The sequence below is a fragment of the Monodon monoceros genome, unplaced genomic scaffold, assembly GCF_005190385.1.
Source record: "Monodon monoceros isolate NGI ecotype Baffin Bay Population unplaced genomic scaffold, NGI_Narwhal_1 Super_Scaffold_10, whole genome shotgun sequence".
NCBI lineage: Eukaryota > Metazoa > Chordata > Mammalia > Artiodactyla > Monodontidae > Monodon > Monodon monoceros.
This window is the reverse complement of record NW_021703766.1, coordinates 57,098,974-57,119,719: the sequence shown is the minus strand read 5'-3', so window position 1 is coordinate 57,119,719 and position 20,746 is coordinate 57,098,974. Positions and strand designations below refer to the sequence as shown.

Here is a 20,746-nt window from a genome sequence, read left to right as displayed (position 1 = left end):
AAGAATCCACCTGCCAATGCAGGGACCATGGGATCGATCCCTGGTCTGGGAAGATCCCACATGCTGCGGAGCTACTAAGCCCATGCACCACAACTATTGAACCTGCACTCTAGAGCCCGTGCTCGGCAGCAAGAGAAGCCACCGCAATGAGAAGCCCGCGCACCCAAAGGAAGACCCAAAGCAGCCAAAAATAAAAATAAATAAATAAATTTATTTTTTTTAAAAAAAGGACAAGCGCTTTCTAAGTCCTTTGGTCCGCTGACTCCATTTCCCAGAGCCCCTCAGGGGTCTAAGTCCACGCGCAGGTTACCCCAAGTGTGGGAACTACATTACCCAGAATGCTCTGCGTCGACCAGCCGCCTCGTTGAGCCAATGAAGGCTCAGAACAGAGGCGTTTCCGTAAGGGTTGCCTAGCGTGGGCCGGGACTTCCGGCGTCCTCCTCCGGGCGGTCATTTTGGCTGCTCGGGTGTGTTCATACGGACAGAAGTTCTGGAGCGTTTAGTGGGGCTGACGGGACAGGACCGAGAAAGTGACGGGGCAGTCGTTGTTCCCGCTGCACAAAGGCGAGTCTGAGGCTCGGCCGCGGCGCCGCCCGAGATGATCCGCACCAGGGCCGGTTTAAGAACCGCCGGCCCGTTCCTGGCCCCGCTCCGCCCACAGGCCTGGATGGCTGCGGCCGCTCAGAGGGACCCGCCTCAGGTAAACGCTCGTCCTCGGGCCCTCACCCCACCAGACACTAAAGCCCCAAATGCTCTCGTCCCTGCAGCCCAGGCCCCGGTGTCCAGGACGGTGAGGCGCTAGTATATGGACTCCTGTTTCTGACAGTGGTCAACACCTCAGCTTTCCTGTTTAATTTTACTATCGGGGGTGTGATTAGATATGGGAGAGGGTTACAGGCACAGGAACCGGCATGTACAAAGGCTTGGAGTTGCGATTGAGCCGTGAGGATTCGGAAAACCTGGGCTCCGTTGTGCCTGGCGAGGAACAAAGTTTGAGGCGGAGTCGCGCCTGGAATAGCAGGCTGAGGCCTCTGCCTATGTTCTCAGAACGCTGATCGCTGCGGAAAATTTTAAACCAAGGGGGGACACAGACTACATTAGGATTTTAAAAGTTTCCCAAAGGCTGTTCAACGGAGGAACAGACTGAAGGAGGAGGATGAAGTATTAGGGCACCAGGAGGTTGGATCTTCGTTCAAGCACACAGAGCTAGTAAGGTGAGACACTGAGGCACGGAGGTTAGGTATCCAGCCCTAGTTCACCAGGCTCAAGGGCCAGGCGTGGGCACACAGGGCCCTGAACCCACTGAAACCTGACATGGTTATATTCATTCATCTGTAATCTGTCTCTTAAAACATGGCTGTAGAAGCGCTTATGGGGCCTATACCGGTACGTGTAGAGTGTCCCAGTCCCTTACTGATCCCTACCCCCACCCATATATTCTCTGTATTGTGGTGTCGTGGTATTCGTTAAGGACCCAAGCTCAGGATCCCAAGTCTACGAAGGATTATATGGAGGTATTAACATTTCTGGCACCGAATGTAAACGGATGTGGAAAGGTTATCTCAATACCAGGATGTAAAAATGTTTAGAGGTAGAGCTGAGTTGAGATCATTAAGATCTCCTTTCCATCAGGTGGGAAGAAGGAGCAGGAAGACAAGATTCAGGACTGGAATGGCTGCCTAAGAAGTTGAGTATCGGGCTTCCCTGGTGGAGCAGTAGTTGGGAATCTGCCTGCCAATGCAGGAGACAAGGGTTCGAGCCCTGGTCTGGGAAGATCCCACATGCCGCGGAGCAACTAGGCCTGTGAGCCACAACTACTGAGCCTGCGCGTCTGGAGCCTGTGCTCTGCAACAGAAGAGGCTGCAACAGTGAGAGGCCTGCGCACTGCGATGAAGAGTGGCCCCCGTTCGCCGTAACTGGAGAAAGCCCTTGCACAGAAACGAAGACCCAACACAGCCAAAAAAAAATTAATTAATTAATTAATTTTAAAAAAAATAAAAGAAGTTGAGTATCTATTCTGGAGGTGATAGGAAGTTTGGATCAGAGGAGGGGAATGATCTTACCTAAGTTTTTTAAAAATAAATTTATTCATTTATTTATTTTTGGCTGCATTGGGTCTTCATTGCTACGTGCGGGCTTTCTCTGGTTGTGGCGAGCGGTGGTTACTCTTCATTGTGGTGTGCAGGCTTCTCATTGCGGTGGCTTCTCTTTGTTGCGGAGCATGGGGACTAGGCACGTGGGCTCAGTAGTTGTGGCTCGTGGGCTCCAGAGCGCAGGCTCAGTAGTTGTGGCTCACGGGGTTTAGTTGCTCTGCAGCATGTGGGCTCTTCCCGGACCAGGGCTCGAACCCATGTCCCCTGCATTGGCAGGGGGATTCTTTTCTTTTTTTTTTTTTTGGCAGGGGGATTCTTAACCACTGCGCCACCAGGGAAGTCCCTTACCTAGGTCTTAACAGTCTGCATATGGCTGCATAGTGGAGAACAGATTGTGAGACTGAGGGAAGAGGAAGGAAAACCAGGGTGGAGGCTATTATATTAGGCCACTTGAGGGTTCATGGAACAGAGTGGTAGCTTAGAAGTGGCTGGATTCTGAATGTGTTTTTATTAAGGATTAACTAGATTTCTTAATGTGGAAGGAAAGTGTCTTGTTCTGCTTGGGTTGCTATAACAAAATACCGTAAGCTAGATGACATATAAACACCAGGAGTTTATTTCACACAGTTTTGGAGGCTAGAAGTCCAAGATCAGGATGCCTTTATGGTCAGGTTCAGATGAGGGCCTGCTTCCTGGTTCATAGACACCATCTTCTCACTGTGTCCTTACATGGTGGAGAACAGAGAGAGGAGCAAGCTCTCTCGTGACATTTATAAGGGTGCTAATTCCATTCACGTGGGGCCTGCCTTTATGACCTCATCTAATCCTAATTTCCTCCCAAAGTCTCCGGCTCCTAATACCATGAGATTGGGAGGTTTTGTGTCAACTATGAATTTTGGGGGGACATAAACATTCAGTTTTATAATAGTGAGAGAGTGAAACAGAGGATTCAGAGATGAATCCAAGTGGGTTTTTTTCCCTGAAGTATTATATAATTGACTTCTATTAGTTTCAGTTGTACAGCATAGTAATTAGATATTTTTGTACATTACAAAATGATGACAATGATAAGTCTTGTTGCTGTCACCATTCAAAGTTATTACAATATTATTGACTATGTTCCCTACTCTGTACACTACATCCCTGTGACTTACTTATTTTGTACATGGAAGTTTGTTTTGCTGTTACCATGAGGTTTTGATATAGCAGTCTATATATATATATATTGTTTTAAGTTGCTGGTCTCTTAATGTCAAATGCATTTCCAATATCCTGCATTTGTACTTTCTGCTTCTCATGATTGCTGGTTTTGATATCATATTTGTGTGTGGATGATTTCCTACTTTGACTGTATGTTTACCTTTACCGGTGAGCTTTCCCATTTGTAATTTTCTTGTTTCTAGTCCTGGCCTTTTCTTCTAGAGAAGTTCCTTTAGCATTTGTTGTAAAACTGTGTTTGGTGGTGCTGAATTCTCTTAGCTTTTGCTTGTCTGTAAAGCTTTTGACTTCTCCGTTGAATCTGAACGAGAGGCTTGCTGGGTAGAATATTCTTGGTTGTAGGTTTTTCCCTTTTCTTGCCTGCAGAGTCTGCTGGAAAATCAGCTGATAACCTTATGTGGATTCCCTTGTATGTTATTTGTTGCTTTTCCCTTGTTGCTTTTTATTTTTTTGGCTGCAGCTTGCAGGATCTTAGTTCCCCGACCAGGGATTGAACCTGGGCCACAACCATGAAAGAGCTGAGTCCTAACCATTGGACCACCAGGGAATTCCCAAGTTCTGTATATTTTAGTGATGTATTTATGTTATATATGCTCTCAAAAGATGCTGAATTGTACATTAGAAAGAGTACATTTTGCAGTATGTACTACAGAAAATTAAGACAAAGGTCAGAGAGTTATTATTATTATTATTATTTTAAATAGGGTTGTCATGAAAGGACTCTAATAAGACATTAGGCTGGTAACTTGAAAGGATTGTGCAGCAAGCCATGTGGCTATTTGAGAACAAAGAAATTCAGGCAGAGAGATCTGAAATTATAAAGCTCTCTGGTGTTTGCTTAGGTAACATCAAAGTAGTCCCATTTGGTTTTGTTAAAAAACAGAATTCAGCCAAGTAAATTTTAAAGATCTTATTGGCTTAATTCAGTAATTCATGAATTGGGCAGCATCCCATCTAACGAATAGAAAGGAACTCTGAAGAGCTATGAGAAAGTTATACTATAAAAGAGCTTATTGTTTGTGGTAAGGTTACCTTTCTTTAGGCGACAGCAGGCAGGGGTCTATCAGGCAGATTACCTCACTAGTGCTGACCAGGTTAATTCCAGATTGACTGATTTAAGATTCGGTTTCTAGGGGAGGCTGAAACTGTAATTAAGTTAGGTGTTAAGTCTTGGTTTGGTGAGTGAAGCTCAGTTCAAGTGACTCCATTTTGGACTAGTTTTCTCTTTTTTAAAACAATTTTAAATTTTTATTTTTATTTTATTTTTAATATTTATTTGGTTGTGCTGGGTCTTAGTCATGGCAGGCAGCCTCCTTAGTTGTGGCTCACCAGCTCCTTAATTGCGGTATGTGGGCTCCTTAGTTGTGGCAGGCGGGCTCCCTAGTTGCAACTCAGGGGCTCCTTAGTTGCAGCCATGGGGTTCTTAGCTGCAGCATGTGGGCTCCTTAGTTGTGGCATGCAAACTCTTAATTGCAGCATGCCTGTGGGATCTAGTTCCCTGACCAGAGATTGAACCCAGACCCCCTGCATTGGGAGCATGTAGTCTTAACCACTGTGCCACCAGGGAAGTCCCTTTAATTTTTATTTTATATTGGGGTATAGTTGATTAGCAATGTTGTGTTAGTTTCAGTTGTACAGCGAAGTGGCTGAGTTATACATACACATGTATCCATTCTTTTTCAGATTCTTTTCCCATATAGATTATTATAGAATATTGAGTAGAGTTCCCTGTGCTATATAATAGGGCCTTGTTGGTTATCTATTTTAAATATAATAGTGTGTATATGTTAATCCCAAACTCCTAATTTATCCCTCTCTCCCCGCCCCCACCTTTCCCCTTTGGTAACCGTAAGTTTGTTTTCAAAGTATGTTTCTGTTTTGTAAATAAGTTCATTTGTATCATCTTTTTAGATTCCACATTTCAGTGATATCATATGATATTTGTCTTTCTCTGTCTGACTTCACTTAGTATGATAATCTCTGGGTCCATCCATGTTGCTGTAAATGGCATTATTTTGTTCTTTTTTATGGCTGAGTAATATTCCATTATATATTTACCACATTTTCTGTATCCATTCCTCTGTTGTGAACATTTAGGTTGCTTCCATGTCTTGGCCATTGTAAACAGTGCTGCAGTGAACATTGGGGTGCATGCATACATGTATCTTTTCTTCCTTCCTCCCTCCCTCCCTCCCTCCCTCCCTCCCTTCCTCCCTTCCTCCCTTCCTTCCTTTCTTCCTGCCTTCCTCGGCTTTCGTGATCTCACTTCCCCCACCAGGAATTGAACACTTGCCACAGCAGGAATCCTAACAACTAGGCCGCCAGGGAACTTCCCTGCATGTATCTTCTCAAATTATGGTTTTCTCCAGATATATGTTCAGGAGTGGGTTTTTAAACAATTTTAAGGAGAATACGTTTTGTGAAACAGAAGTAGTCTTCTCAAATTTACAATATTTTGATTTGACATCCATAATGCTAGGGCTTTGGGAGATCTTTCTTTTTTCTTTATACACAACCACACTTCAATTTTAGATGGATGCAGTATCATCTCCATGGTATATCATAAGCTGTTTGCAGCAGATGTCATAATTCCTATTTATATTTCTAACTGAAACTCTCCTTATACCACAACCACCAATTAGGGGAGTAGAATTGCATCCTACCCCAGTGACTGTTGGCACAGTTTCACTTACTGCCTGGAGCATATGCTGGCTTAAAGAGAGAAGACTTTCAGAATCACCATCTCGGGTCTCAGACACATTCTCTGCTCTTTAGAGATGTCAGGTCCTGGGTTCGACCATCACTGTTCTAAGATTTCAGTGTTCCCATTGACTAAAAAGACTCCATATGGAGATTTCCTTTTTAGCCTTACCACCTTCACTTAGTTGGGGAACACTTGGAAAATCTAGGACATCTTCCCCTGAACTGTCTTAATAATTATAAATATTTCAGTACTTTCAGGAAAAAGAGCTCAGTCATTATAGATTTGTCATTTAAAACTTCCCAAACCCTGCTCACAGATTTCACTTGAACTCCTGTGCACATATGTTGTCCCCTGGACCAGCAGCCTTTTTCCATCTCCTGTTATTTTCCTCTCCAGATTGCAGTTCTTGGCTCAACATGTTTATTAAACTTTTGGCAAGACCAGTACATCTTAATTGTTAGTTCATTAAGTTCCCCAGGATTACTCCCCTCTATCTTGATATTCTGCCCCTGCCCCCCTCAGAAAGAAAAAAGAAATCACCATTTGAAAACACTTTCTGCCTCCTAACCTAAAACAAATCATTTAACTCTAATGCCAGCTAGGGACCATGCCCCCATGTCTTAACTTCTCTGTGGACTGGTTCTTTATCAAATCTCATGACTGGTGACCTGTTTATTACTGCTCTCTCAGTCTCTTTTTAAACTAACATTATAAACACTTATACCTTTTAAAAATAGTTTTTTCTGGGACTTCACTGGTGACACAGTGGTTAAGACTCTGCTCCCAGTGCAGGGGCCCAGGTTCAATCCCTGGCCAGAGAGCTAGATCCCATAGATTTGCTCAGCTAATGCAATGTTCAGATCCTAACTTTTAAAAAAAAGTTGAGTAAAAGCAGAAAATTAAACCTCAAAATAAAATTTCAGAATTAACATTGAGCAATTAATTCTTAATAATGGAAGTGAAATAATTCACCCACATGCATGCCGCAACTAAGAGTTCGCATGTCACAACTGGGGAGCCCGCCTGTTGCAACTAAGACCCAGCACAACCAAATGAATGAATGAATGAATAATTTAAAAAAATAAAAATCGTTTTTTCTCTCTTAATGATCCAGTACATTTCCTGTTCTACTGTCTCTTTCACCTTTTACAACTGAACTTTTAAAGAGCTTTCTTTTTTCTCTCTTCCGATTACCTCAGCTATGTAGCTCTACTCACTCAGGTTTGGTTTATTAGCCTCACAGCTGCATCGTCATTAACAAACTCCTACGCCCAATGGTAACTTCTGAGATTTTGTTTAAATGTCCTCTCAGAAGCTTTTGCCACAATTGACATTTTTATTCTTAATTTGAATTTGTTGGGTCCTCTTTTTCTCCCATCCCTTTAATATGGGACTGCCCAAGAGCTCAGTCATGTCTAAATTCTCAATCTTCACTCACGTTCTATTGTGATTTCATACAGTGTCATGACTGTAAATGCACTATAAGCCCCAAACTTGCAAGTGTACATGTCCATAACATACCTTACTTTGAAACTCCACAGTTATCTGTATAATAGACCTTTTCTTGGAATTCTAGTAGACATCACGAACTCAACATGTTAAAAAAAAATTTATCCTGAGCATTTTTCCAATCCTTCCTGGTCATAGCTTTCCCTATCTCAGTTGGTGCCAATTCTGTTCTTCCATTTGCTGAGGCAGGCCAAAAATCTAGATATTATCCTTGATGCATTCTTTTTCTGACACTCCATATGCAGTCATAAGAAATCCTATTGGCTCTGCTCTCAAAATTTATCCAGAGTTTGACTACTTTCCATAACCACTTCTGCTACCAGCCTGGTCAGAGCTAACATCCTTTCTTACCTGGATTTCTTCAATAGTAGTCTCTATGCTCCCACCCTTATTCTTCTGCAGTCTTTTCTCAGCTTACCAGACAACACGGCCTTTCAGTGGATGAGATAGAAAATGTCAGTCTTTTGGTCAAAATTCTGTAATGACTACCATTTTCCTAAGAGAAAATTCAAAATCCTTACCAGGACACTTTGGAGCTTCATGTTCCTTTCTGACCTCTCTCTCTGTTTTGTTTGTTTATTTGTTTTTGTTGTTCTTGTTGTTTTGGCTGCACCGCACTGCTTGTGGGATCTCAGTTCCCTGACCAGGGATTGAACCCAGGCCCCCTGAAGTAGAAGTGTGGAGTCCTACCCACTGGACAACCAGGGATTTCCCACTGACCTCCTCTCTTAAACTTTCTGCCTCACTCAACTGATTTCATGTACATGGGCACCTGAGTTTGCCTGGGACATGACATGACCCTGGCTGTTTCTTTTGCTTGGATCATATGCCCAAAATATTCACATGGATTATTCCTTCACCTCTTCAAGTGTTGTCTGAAATATCCAACTGTCAGTGAGATCTTCCCTTACTAACATTTAATATTGCATCCCTTCCACTAATTGGGCTCCTTTTTTCTCCTAAGGTACCTTTATCTTATTACATATTGTATATTTTATTTTTTTAAGTACCTTTTTAAAAATATATTTTATTTAATTTAGTTTGGCTGTGCTGGGTCTTAGTTGCGGCATACAGGATCTTTGTTGAGGCATGCAGACTTCTTAGTTGTGGCATGCAGACTCTTAGTTGCACGCGCAGGCAGGATCTAGTTCCCCGACCAGGGATCAAACCCGAGCCCCCTGCATTGGAAGCATGGAGTCTTACCCACTGCACCACCATGGAAGTCCCTGTTTATTTTAATTATTATCAAATGTCCACCTTTTTTAGCTATCTTGGTTCTCTAATTATGAGTCTAATTTCCTGACATAGCTCACCTACTGAGAATAATGTGACATAATTTAGGTGCTTAACACATATTTATTGAGGCAGCGAATATGGGTTTGACCCCCTTCTTCATATTCATTTCTAAGACTCTGGCAGGTTTTATTTAAATGGTTTTTTCTTTTCCTCTCCCTTCCAGGCTATAATTTTGCAAGGTTTTCCAAAATGAAAACTGAATAATATTTAGGGAAAAAACTCCTCAGATTGGCCTTAAACAGAGCCAGACCTTTTGCACAGATTCCTTCTCTCACTACTCAGACCTCACCTGTCATTTTCACCTGATCTTTTCAGGCATGTCATATTTGGTGGTACCCAGCATTATGTCTTATTTCAGAACAATTTGCACATGCTTCTAATATTTAACCATGATAATACTTCTTGAAAACCTGTAATTTTGGAAGGAACAAAAGTTGTACATGAGGTGCCATACTGCATCTTTATCCATGAATGATATCAGATATTGAGACAGTTTTGGTATATTGGAAGTCCGTAAGCTTCTCCTAATAATAGATATATATTTGCCTGCAAGGTGTTTTAATTGAAACTCTATTAAAAGTTGTTATTTTGATGTCTGAATTTAAAAAAAATTTTTATTTTATATTAGAATATAGTTGATTAACAATGTTGTGTTAGTTTCAGGTATACAGCAAAGTGATTCAGTTATACATATACATGTATCTATTCTTTTTCAAATTCTTTTCCCATTTAGGTTGTTACAGAATATTGAGCAGAGTTCTCTGTGCTATATAGTAGATCCTTGTTGGTTATCTATTTTAAATATAGTAGTGTGTATATGTCAATCCCAAACACCCAGTTTATCACCACCACCACCACCACCCTGGCCACCTTTCCCCTTTAGTAACCATAAGTTAGTTTTCTTAATAGGTGAGTCTGTTTTCTATTTTGTAAGTAAGTTCATTTGTATCTTTTTTTTTTTAGATTCTGCATATGAGTGATATCCTATGATATTTGTCTTTCTCTCTCTGACTAACTTCACTTAGTATGGTAATCTCCAGGTCCATCTGCGTTCTGAAATGGCATTGTTTCATTCTTTTTAATGGCTGAGTAGTATTCTATTGTATATATGTACCACATCTTCTTTATCCATTCCTCTATCAATGGGCATTTAGGTTGCTTCCATGTCTTGGCTGTTGTAAACAGTGCTGCAATGAACATTGGGGTGCATGTATCCTTTCAAACCATGCTTTTCTTCAAATATATGCCCAGGAGTGGAATTGCTGGATCATATGATAACTCTATTTTTAGTTTTTTAAGGAACCTCCATACTGTTCTCCATAGTGGCTGTACCATTCTATTGGGTTGGCCAAAAATTTCATTCTGGTTTTACAGAAAAACCCCAATGAACTTTTTGGCCAACTCAATACATTCCCACCAACAGTGTAGGAGGGTTCAATAACAGTCTGAGTTTGATGACCTGGTGGTAATAGAAGTGAAAACTTGGTGAGAACTGTGAAATAACCCACAGAGTTGGGTCTTCTCTTCCCTACTTGACACCTCTGCCAGTATGGCTGACTAAGGTCAGCCTCTCCTGAGGTTGAAGGGATTCAGTATTTTTAATTTTGCTAAGGAAAAATGATGAGAAAGAATAATATTATTATAATCCAATGTGACATTATCTGAACATGAGAGGTTTTGAGATATGTTATACTCCAGAATAAACGGATAACATAGCAAATGGAAAACAAACTCAACATGACTAATTATTAATATAAAAAAATTTTAAATAATAGTACAGAATATTAAAAAATCCTAGAAACGTGAGGAGGGTAATAGGAAAAAAACCCACAAGAACTAATCAAACAGCTACAAATGGACTGACTCACAGCTGAAATCATTTCGTCTATAATCCTGCTCCATCTCCCTCCAGCAACTGTTTATGCTAAGACAAACTCCGGAAGTCGTATCACTACATCCCTAAATACTTAAGTAAGGGAATTCCCTAGCAGTCCAATGGTTAGGGCCCCACACTTTCTCTGCGGAGGGTGTGGGTTCAATCCCTGGTCAGGGAGCTAAGATCCCGCAAAACATGTGGTGTGGCCCCCCAAAAAAGAAAAAAAAACCCTTAAGCACGTGTATCTAATAGACAAGGACTTTTTTTGTTTAACTTAATTGTAGTATTTTATCATATGTAACTATAAACAATAATTCTTCCATATTATCCAGTACCAAACAGTATTCAAATATTCCTGAATGTTTATATTTTGACAGGTTCGTTTAAAGAAACATGAAATCATTTCTTATCTGTTATTATATTTTACATCTCTTGATTTTATAATCTTCTATGGATAACTCCCTTTTTTAAATTATTTATTTATTTATTTATGGCTGCGTTGGGTCTTCGTTGCTGTGCGCAGGCTTTCTTTTTAGTTGAGGCGAGCAGGGGATATTCTTTGTTGCTCTGTGCAGGCCTCTCATTAAGGTGGCTTCTCTTGTTGCGGAGCACAGGCTCTAGGTGCGCGGGCTTCAGTAGTTGTGGCACATGGGCTCAGTAGTTGTGGTTCGTGGGCTCTAGGTCGCAGGCTCAGTAGTTGTGGCACACGGGCTTAGTTGCTCCACGGCATGTGGGATCTTCCCAGACCAGGGCTCGAACCCATGTCCCCTGAATTGGCAGGCGGATTCTTAACCACTGCACTACCAGGGAAGCCCAATAACTCCCTTTTATACATTAATTTTTTTTGTTTGAAAGAGATCATAATCCATGTAGAATTTTCTGATATTCTGATTTGGCTTACTGCATTCTCATGATGTCTTTTAATGTGACCTCCCATGCTTAATATTTCCTGCAAAAAGGTAGTTATTTTAGAGATGAGATCAGATTCAGAATTATTCATTTTTCTCTTTTGTAGGATTATGATCAATGTAGTCAGTGTGTCAACTGCACCTGAGTCACTCTGTAATCTAAGAGCTTTAGCAGCCATTGATAATTATTGCCTGTACCATCAATGTAGGTCATGGTTCTACCCTCCCTTTTCCTGTATTAGGTGGAACATGTTTTTTACAGACAAGAAAGGTATTGGAGGAGATGTTCAGATAGAAAAAAAATATGCAAAAATATCTGGATTCGGGCTTCCCTGGTGGCGCAGTGGTTGAGAGTCCGCCTGCCAATGCAGGGGACACGGGCTCATGCCCTGGGCCGGGAAGATCCCACATGTCGCGGAGCGGCTAGGCCCATAAGCCATGGCCGCTGGGCCTGCGCGTCCAGAGCCTGTGCTCCTCAACGGGAGAGGCCACAACAGTGAGAGGCCCACGTACCACAAAAAAAAAAAAAAAAAAAAAAACTGGATTCTTTTTATCTCTCCTTTCTCAGTGTGATGATTTGATCCTTTCCATTCTCCAAATTGAGGGTTTTTTTTTTTTAGTAGTAGTAAACGTAAAGGATTTTTACAAATTTATTCTTTAATCCATTGTAGATACAGTTGACCCTTAAACTGTGGGGTTTAGGGGTGTCGACCACCTACACAGTCAAAACTTTGAGTGTAACTTTTGATTCCCCCAAAACGTAATTACTAATAGCCTACTCTTGACCAACACATATTTTCTATGTTATATGTATTTTATACTTAAGGGTAGAGAAAAGAAAATGCTGTTGAGAAAATCATAAGGAAAATAAAATACATTTACAGTATTGCACTGTATTTATGGATGGCCAACAGGTATGTGAAAAGATGCTCAACATTTTTAATCATCAGAGAAATGCAAATCAAAACCATAATGAGATATCCCTTCACACCTGTCAGAATGGCTATCATCAAAAAGACCACAGGATTTCCCTGGTGGCGCAGTGGTTAAGAATCTGCTTGCCAGTGCAGGGGACACAGCTTCCAGCCCTGGTCTGGGAAGATCCCACATGCTGCGGAGCAGCTAAGCTGTGCACCACAACTACTGAGCCTGCACTCTAGAGCCCGTGAGCCACAACTATGGAGCCCATGTACCACAACTACTGAAGCCCGAGCGCCTAGAGCCTGTGCTACACAACAAAGAGAAGCTACCAATGAGAAGCCCGCGCACCTCAATGAAGAGTAGCCCCAGTTTGCTGCAATTAGAGAAAGCTCATGTGCAGCAAGAAAACCCAATGCAGCCAAAAATAAAAATAAATAAAAAATAATAAAAAGACCACAAATAGCAAGGATGTGGAGAAAAGAGAACCCTCCTATGCTGTTAGCGGGAGTGTAAATTGCTGCAGCCACTGTGGAAAAGAATATGGAGGTTCCTCAAAAGAACTAAAACTAGAACTACCATATGATCCAGCAATGCCACCCCTGGCTATTTATCCAAACAAACAAAAAAACCTCACTAATTTGAAAAGATACATGTACCCCAGTGTTCATAGCAGCATTTTTTACAGTAGCCAAGATATAGAAGCAACTTAAGTGTCCATCAAAAATGACTAGATCAAGAAGATGTGGGATATATAAATGTATATATCTTTGATATATGTATTATATATATTATGTGTATATATTTAATAGAATAGAATACTACTCAGCCCTAAAAAGAATGGAGTTTTGCATATGCAACAACATGAATGGACTTGGAATGTATTATGCTTAGTGAAATAATTCAAAGAGAAAGGTAAATACTGTATGATATCACTTATATGTGGAATCTAAAAAAGAAGACAAACTGGTGAAGATAACAAAAAAGAAACAGGGACTTCTCTCGTGGTCCAGTGGTTAAGAACCCGCCTTCCAATGCAGGGGACTCAAGTTTGATCCCTGGTTGGGGAACTAAGATCCCACATGCCACGGGGCAACTAAGCCCGCTCATTGCAACTACTGAGGACTTGAGCCCACGTGCCGCAACTGCTGAGGTATCAAGCCACAAATAGGACTTGATGCAGCCAAAAATTAAATAACTAAAAATATGTTAAAAAGACTCACAGATATAGAGTACAAACTAGTGGTTACTAGTGAGGAGAGCGAAGGGAAGGGGCAAGATAGAAGTAGGGGATTTAGACGTACAAACTACTACGTATAAAATAGGCTACAAGGATATATTGTACATAAGGAATATAGGCAATATTTTATAACTGTAAATGGAGTATAACCTTTAAAAAGAGTGAATCACTATGTTGTACACCTGAAGCTTATTGTAAATCCGCTCTACCTTAATTAAAAATAAGATAATGTGAAAAAGAAATTCATATTTATAGGTATAATAATTCATGTGTTAATAATAAAGCAGCAGTATGATTGCTTCATGATAGCCTAGCCTGTACACTAATGAATGAATGATCATAATATTTTTATGGCATACAGTATTACAGTTCTATTCATACGAGTTACCTGTGATGACAGGTTGATATGCAGTTTCTCCAATTAAGAGAATAGGAGAGAGATACTATATAATAATATAATACTTTGAAAGCAAAGTTATAAAACAGTAAAAAACTAACACATTATTAATTTTATATTAAATATCACTCACCTTATTCCTATGTAAGGATGGGCTATCCACTTCAATACAAGTCTTTTTTTTTTTTTTTTTTTGGCTGCCCCACGCATCATGTGGGATCTTAGTTCCCTGACCAGGGATCGAACCCATGCCCCCTGCAGTGGAAGCGTGGAGTCCTAACCCCTGGACCGCCAGGGGATATCTCAATACAAGTCTTGAACACAGTGTTCTACATGATGAATACTTAGGCAATGATGATGATGACACAAAAATTCTCATACAGTTCTTACCATACAGTTCTTAGATTTTCACACAAAGACACACACGCATACACAACAGATAAGTTTATTAACTGTAAGTCATGATGATTATTTACTGTTCACTAAGTGGAAGTGGGTCATCATAAAGGTCTTCATCCTTGGTGTCTTCATGTTGAGTAGGCTGAGGAGGGGGAGGAAGAGTAGGGATAGGTCTTGCCGTCTCAGGGTGGCAGAGGTGATAGAGGTGGAGGAGGTGGAAGGGGAGGCTGGAGAGGCAGGCACGCTTGGTCGAACTTCACAGAAATACATAATTTCTGTCCGACTTCTTTACTTTTTCATTTCTTTAAAAATGTTTCTGTATGGTACCAATCCTTCTTCCACTGTCTGCCTTAGTTTCAGTGCCTGTATCATACAAGGGTCCATGTTGTAAAAGAAGTCAAAAGCAGTCTTGAATAGTCAGAACCCTTCTGCTAGATTGTCTAATGTCAATTTATTTTCAGGCCCTGATGCTTCTACATCATCTTCCTCGTCGTCTGGCACTGGTTTGGAAGTACTCGTCTCCATCAGGTCGTCTTCGTGAATTCCTCTGGTGTGGTGTTCAGTTAGCTCTTGAATTTCTCCAAGATCCATATCTTGAAACCCTTCACCTTCACACCCTTTTTTTGGTCAGATCCACAATCTCTTTCATGATTTCCTTGATTGGCTTTGTTTTATTTATTTATTTATTTTAACTTATTTATTTTATTTATTTTATTTCTGGCTGTGTTGGGTCTTCATGGCTGCATGCGGGCTTTCTCTAGTTGCAGCGAGTGGGGGTTACTCTTCGTTGCGGTGCGCGGGCTTCTCATTGCGGTGGCTTCTCGTTGCAGAGCATGGGCTCTAGACACATGGGCTTCAGTTGTTGCAGCACGCGGGCTCAGTAGTTGTGGCGTACAGACTTAGTTGCTTTGCGGCATGTGGGATCTTCCTGGACCAGGGCTCGAACCTGTGTCCCCTGCATTGGCAGGCAGATTCTTAACCACTGCGCGACCAGGGAAGCCCAATTGGCTTTGTTTTTTTGTTGTTTGTTTTGTTTTTTTGCGGTACGCGGGCTTCTCACTGTTGTGGCCTCTCCCGCTGCGGAGCACAGGCTCTGGACGCGCAGGCTCAGCGGCCATGGCTCACGTGCTTAGCCGCTCCGCGGCATGTGGGATCTTCCCAGACCGGGGCACGAACCCGTGTCCCCTGCATCGGCAGGCAGACTCCCAACCACTGCGCCACCAGGGAAGCCCTTGGCTTTGTTTTAAATCCTGTGAAGTCATCTGGACACAGTTTTCTTCAGTATGAATTTATTGTTTCAAGCTTTATGGCTTTCACAGCTTTTTCTATAGCAACAATAGCATCTTCAATGGTGTAAACCTTCCCAACTTCCATGATGATTTCTTTATCAGGATTCTCTTCCATAGCATTGATAATCTTTCTATAGAGTACTTTATGTAATGAGGCTTACAGGTTGTTATGATCCCCTGATCTAGAGGCTGAATTAGAGGCATGTGTTTGGGGGTAAGTAGACCACTTTAAGGCCTTTGGTGTTGAACTCATTGGTTTCTGTGTGACCAGGGGCATTGTCCAATTTAAAAGAACTCTGGGGCTTCCCTGATTATAAGGATGCAGCATGATTTATTCAGTCTCCCATTGATAGATACTACGTTGATTAATCTTTGTTATTATGAAACAATCGATACTAAATAGCTTTGTTATTACAAAAGACTTGCTCTTGTTGTTAAATTAAAACAATTTGCTATGTGAGCAAATCAATTTTCTGGTAGATTCAAATAAAATCAGTCTCTAACATACTTTCTAAATTGATGGAGTAGTTTCTACTAACATTACTTTGCATATTATCTTCATTCAGACTGGGTTGGGATCCTTGGAGATTCCTCACTCTTTATAGCTTTGTAACTCAAATTGGGGCATGGGTTGAGACCTCTGTGGGTCAGTTGGTCTTTGCTAGCAAGTTGGTTCTTTCTCTAAAGGGATCATCTACCAATGGCATGTTTTGGATTGAATGATGCTGGAAGTCAACATGTCTTCTGTTTACACAGAAAGGGCATGGAGCTTTCCCCCAGCATGACTTGCTTCCTGAGTAGTTTCTAGGCCATTAACCTTTGCCCCAGTACCTCTTTGGGGATCAAATTCTTAGCTCCATCCACTGAGTACATTGGCTTCTCCTATTTCCTCGACTGTATCCTGAAACTCCTGGTATATATTAACATTCCTGTGAGAGTAGCGAGGAGCAGAAACAGAAGTATGGGGGCGGGGGGAAACATATGCATATCTTCCTGGGATATTCCAGATAGATTGAGAGGAGATATCGTCTGTATCTGTGATATTGATGTAATGTGTTTGAGCCTTGCGGTCTGGGCTAATGACTCTATTGTCTTTGTTCTTTACAGATACAAGCAGTAAGTCCAATACATTCTCAGCAATAGACCTTCTTCTGGACCTTCCTATGAAGCCAGAACCACATGCACCATCCTGATCCTGGTGAGCATGTTTGGCTTTTTTACTTATTCACATCTATTTTGTCCTTTTAGATGGCCCTAGTTGTAAACCCAAGCTGTTGGCTGATGAAAACGTTTCTTCACTTGCGTCTTTGTTTCTCAACTTTTTGTCCCTTTGTGCTGGTTAGCAGTGACAACCCTGTCTCTAAGTTCTGTTTGTGTGCTGGGTAAGGCAAACACCTTTTTTCCAAATACGGCCTCTGGGCTCTAAGTTCCCTCCAGGACATTCAATCGTGTATTTAATAAATTTTTCTTTTTATGTTTTAAGTCTTATAAACTGTGTCAGTTAATCTGTTGGGAATTTTGCATCCACTATTGAATAATAATTGAAATAACTCATAGTAGTTGTAGGATACAAAAGAAACTGTCGAGGAAAGCGGAACCCTTCCAAGGCCGAAGAGTGGGCTCTTGTCTTATACTAGGAAGTGAATTGTGCGAGGAGACACATGTGCTGACAAAGCAAGAGACTTTATTGGGAAGTGACGCCCGGGCAGAGAGCGGCAGGGTGAGGGAGCCCAGGAAGAACTGCTCTGCCACGTGGCTCACAGTCTCAGGTTTTATGGTGACGGGGTTAGCTTTCAGGTTGTCTCTGGCCAGTCATCTCGCTTGGCCCATAGTCTGACTTAGGTTCCTTCCTCGTGGCTCACACATCTCTCAGCCAAGATGGATCCAGTGAGAAGGGCTCTGGGAGGTTGGTCGACTCCTCCCTCTTTTGGCCCCTCCCGGTTAGTTTTCGGGTTAGCTTTCTGCTGCTGCACCTTGTTCCTTATCAAAACCTCCTGTTGTGCGACAGCTCAGGCAAGCGGGCCTGGCCAAGGCAGGTGGTTTTTGTCACCAGTTCCGTAACGAAACTATTGTGTAAATAGTTATTCAAAGATGTTACTCTAAAGTAACGTATGGCTTTTTCAGGTTTTGGGAGTTTGATGGTAGAAATCCAATGCTGATTTGAATTTTTTTTTTTTAAATAACCCCAGTTCTTTAATTATTAAGGGAAGGGCTCTGAATCTGCTCCTTTACCTTTTTTTTTTTAATTGGAGTATAATTAGTTTACAATGTTGTGTTTCTACTGTACAAGTGAGTCAGCTCTATGTATACATATATCCCCTCCCTCCCTCCCTCCTAGGCCCCGCCCATATAGGTCATCACAGAGCACCGAGCTGAGCTCCCTGTGCTATATGAGCTCCCTGTGCTATATGAGCTCCCTGGGCTATACCGCTGGTTCCCACTAGCTATCTGTTTTACACATGGTAGTGTATTCATGTCAAACCTAATCTCTCCCAGTTCATCCCACCGTCCCCTTCCCCTTCTGTGTTCACACACCCATTGTCTATGTCTGCACCTCTATTTGTGCCCTAGAATTATGTTCATCTGTACCATTTTTTTAGATTGCACATACATGCATTGATATACAATATTTGTTTTTCTCTTTCTGATTTCACTCTGTACGACAGACTCTAGGTCCATCCACATCTCTACAAATGACCCACTTTCATTCCTGGTTATGGCTGAGTAATATTCCATTATATATATATATATATATGTGTGTGTGTGTGTGTACCACATCTTCTTTATCCATTCATAGATAAAATGTCAGTGGACACTTAGATTGTTTACATGTCCTGGCTATTGTAAATAGTGCTGTAATGAACATTGGGGTACATGATTCTTTTTGAATTATGGTTTTCTCAGGGTATATGTCCAGTAGTGGGATTGCTGTGTCATATGGTAGTTGTAGTTTTAGTTGTTGTTTTTTTGTGTGTGTGGTATGCGGGCCTCTCACTGTTGTGGCCTCTTCTGCTGCAGAGCACAGGCTCCGGATGTGCAGGCTCAGCAGCCATGGCTCACGGGTCCAGCCACTCTGTGGCACGTGGGATCTTCCTGGACTGGGGCACGAACCCGTGTCCCCTGCATTGGCAGGCGGACTCTCAACCACTGTCCCACCAGGGAAGCCCGTAGTTTTAGTATTTTAAGGGACCTCCATACTCTTCTCCATATAGTGTAGGAGGGTTCCCTTTTCTCCACACCCTCTCTAGCATTTATTGTTTGTAGATTTTTTGATGAGGGCCATTCTGACCACTATGAGGTGATACCTCATCATAGTTTTGACTTGCATTTCTCTAATAATTAGTGATGTTGAGCATCTTTTCATGTATTTGTTGGCCATCTTTGTCTTCTTCGGAGAAATGTCTATTTAGGTCTTCCACCGATTTTTTGATTGGTTTTTTTTTGATATTGAGCTGCTTGAGCTGTTTGTATATTTAGAAGACTAATCCTTTGCCAGTTGCTTCATTTGAAAATATTTTCTCCCATTCTGAAGGTTGTCTTTTTGTCTTGTTTATGGTTCCCTTTGCTGTGCAAAAGGTTTTAAGTTTTATTAGGTCCCATTTATTTATTTTTGTTTTTATTCTCAATACTCTAGGAGGTGGGTCAAACATTTAGGTCTTTAATCCGTTTTGAGTTTATTTTTGTGTATGGTGTTGGGCAGTGTTCTAATTTCATTATTTTACATGTAGCTGTCCAGTTTTCCTAGCAACTCTTATTGAAGAGGCCATCTTTGCTCCATTGTATATTCTGGCCTCCTTTGTCATAGATTAGGTGACCATAGGTGTGTAGGTATATCTCTGAGCTTTCTGTCCTGTTCCATTGATCTATATTTCTGTTTTTGTGCCAGTGCCATACTGCCTTGATTACCGTAGTAGCCCTGTAGTGTAGCCTGAGGTCAGGGAGTCTGATTCATTTTTTGTTCTAATTCTGTGAAAAATGCCATTGGTAATTTGATAGGCTTTGCGTTGAATCTGTAGATTGTTTTGGGTAGTATAGTCATTTTTACAATATTGATTCTTCCAATCCAAGAACATGGTATATCTCCCCATCTGTTTGTGTCATCTTTGATTTCTTTCATCAGTGCCTTATAGTTTTCTGAGTACAGGTCTTTTACCTCCTTAGGTAGGTTTATTCCTAGGTCTTTTATTCTTTTCGTTGCAATGGTAAATGGGAGTGTTTCCAAAATTTCTATTTCTGTGCATTAATTTTGCATCCTGCTACCTTACCAGATTCATTGATTAGCTCTAGTAGTTTTCTGGTGGCATCTTTAGGATTCTCTATGTACAGTATCATGTCATCTGCAAACAGTGACAGTTTTACTTCTGCTTTTCCAATTTGTATTTTATTTCTTTTTCTTCTCTGATTTCTGTGGCTAGGACTTCCAAAACTATGTTGAATAATAGTGGCAAGAGTGGACATCCTTGTCTTTTTCCTGATCTTAGAGGAAATGCTTTCAGCTTTTCACCATTGAGAATGATGTTTGCTGTGGGTTTGTCATATATGATTGTTATTATGTTGAGGTAGTTTCCCTCTATGCCCATTTTCTGGAGAGTTTTTATCATAAATGAGTTTTGAATTTTGTCAAAAGCTTTTTTTGCATCTATTGAGATGATCATATGGTTTTTATTCTTTAATTTGTTAATATGGTGTATCACATTGATTTGTGTATATTGAGGAATCCTTGCATCCCTGGGATAAATTCCACTTGATCATGGTGTATGATCCTTTTAATGTGTTGTTGGGTTCTGTTTACTAGTATTTTGTTTACGATTTTTGCATCACTGTTCATCAGTGATATTGGTCTGTAATTTTCTTTTTTTGTGATACCTTTGTCTGGTTTTGGTGTCAGGGTGATGGTGG

The 20,746-nt window shown here is 41.2% G+C and overlaps 1 protein-coding gene across 1 annotated transcript in view; it reads left to right on the top strand.

Annotated features, from left to right (window-relative positions):
• Window positions 1–455: 455 nt before the first annotated feature.
• The window catches only part of LOC114907954 (zinc finger protein 551-like), a 29,217-nt gene continuing 8,926 nt past the window's right edge, over window positions 456–20,746 (top strand). The window contains exons 1-2 of the mRNA XM_029244104.1: window positions 456–700; window positions 16,955–17,045. The gene's annotated coding sequence lies outside the window, so the exon portion shown is untranslated. The remainder of the gene's footprint in view (window positions 701–16,954; window positions 17,046–20,746) is intronic.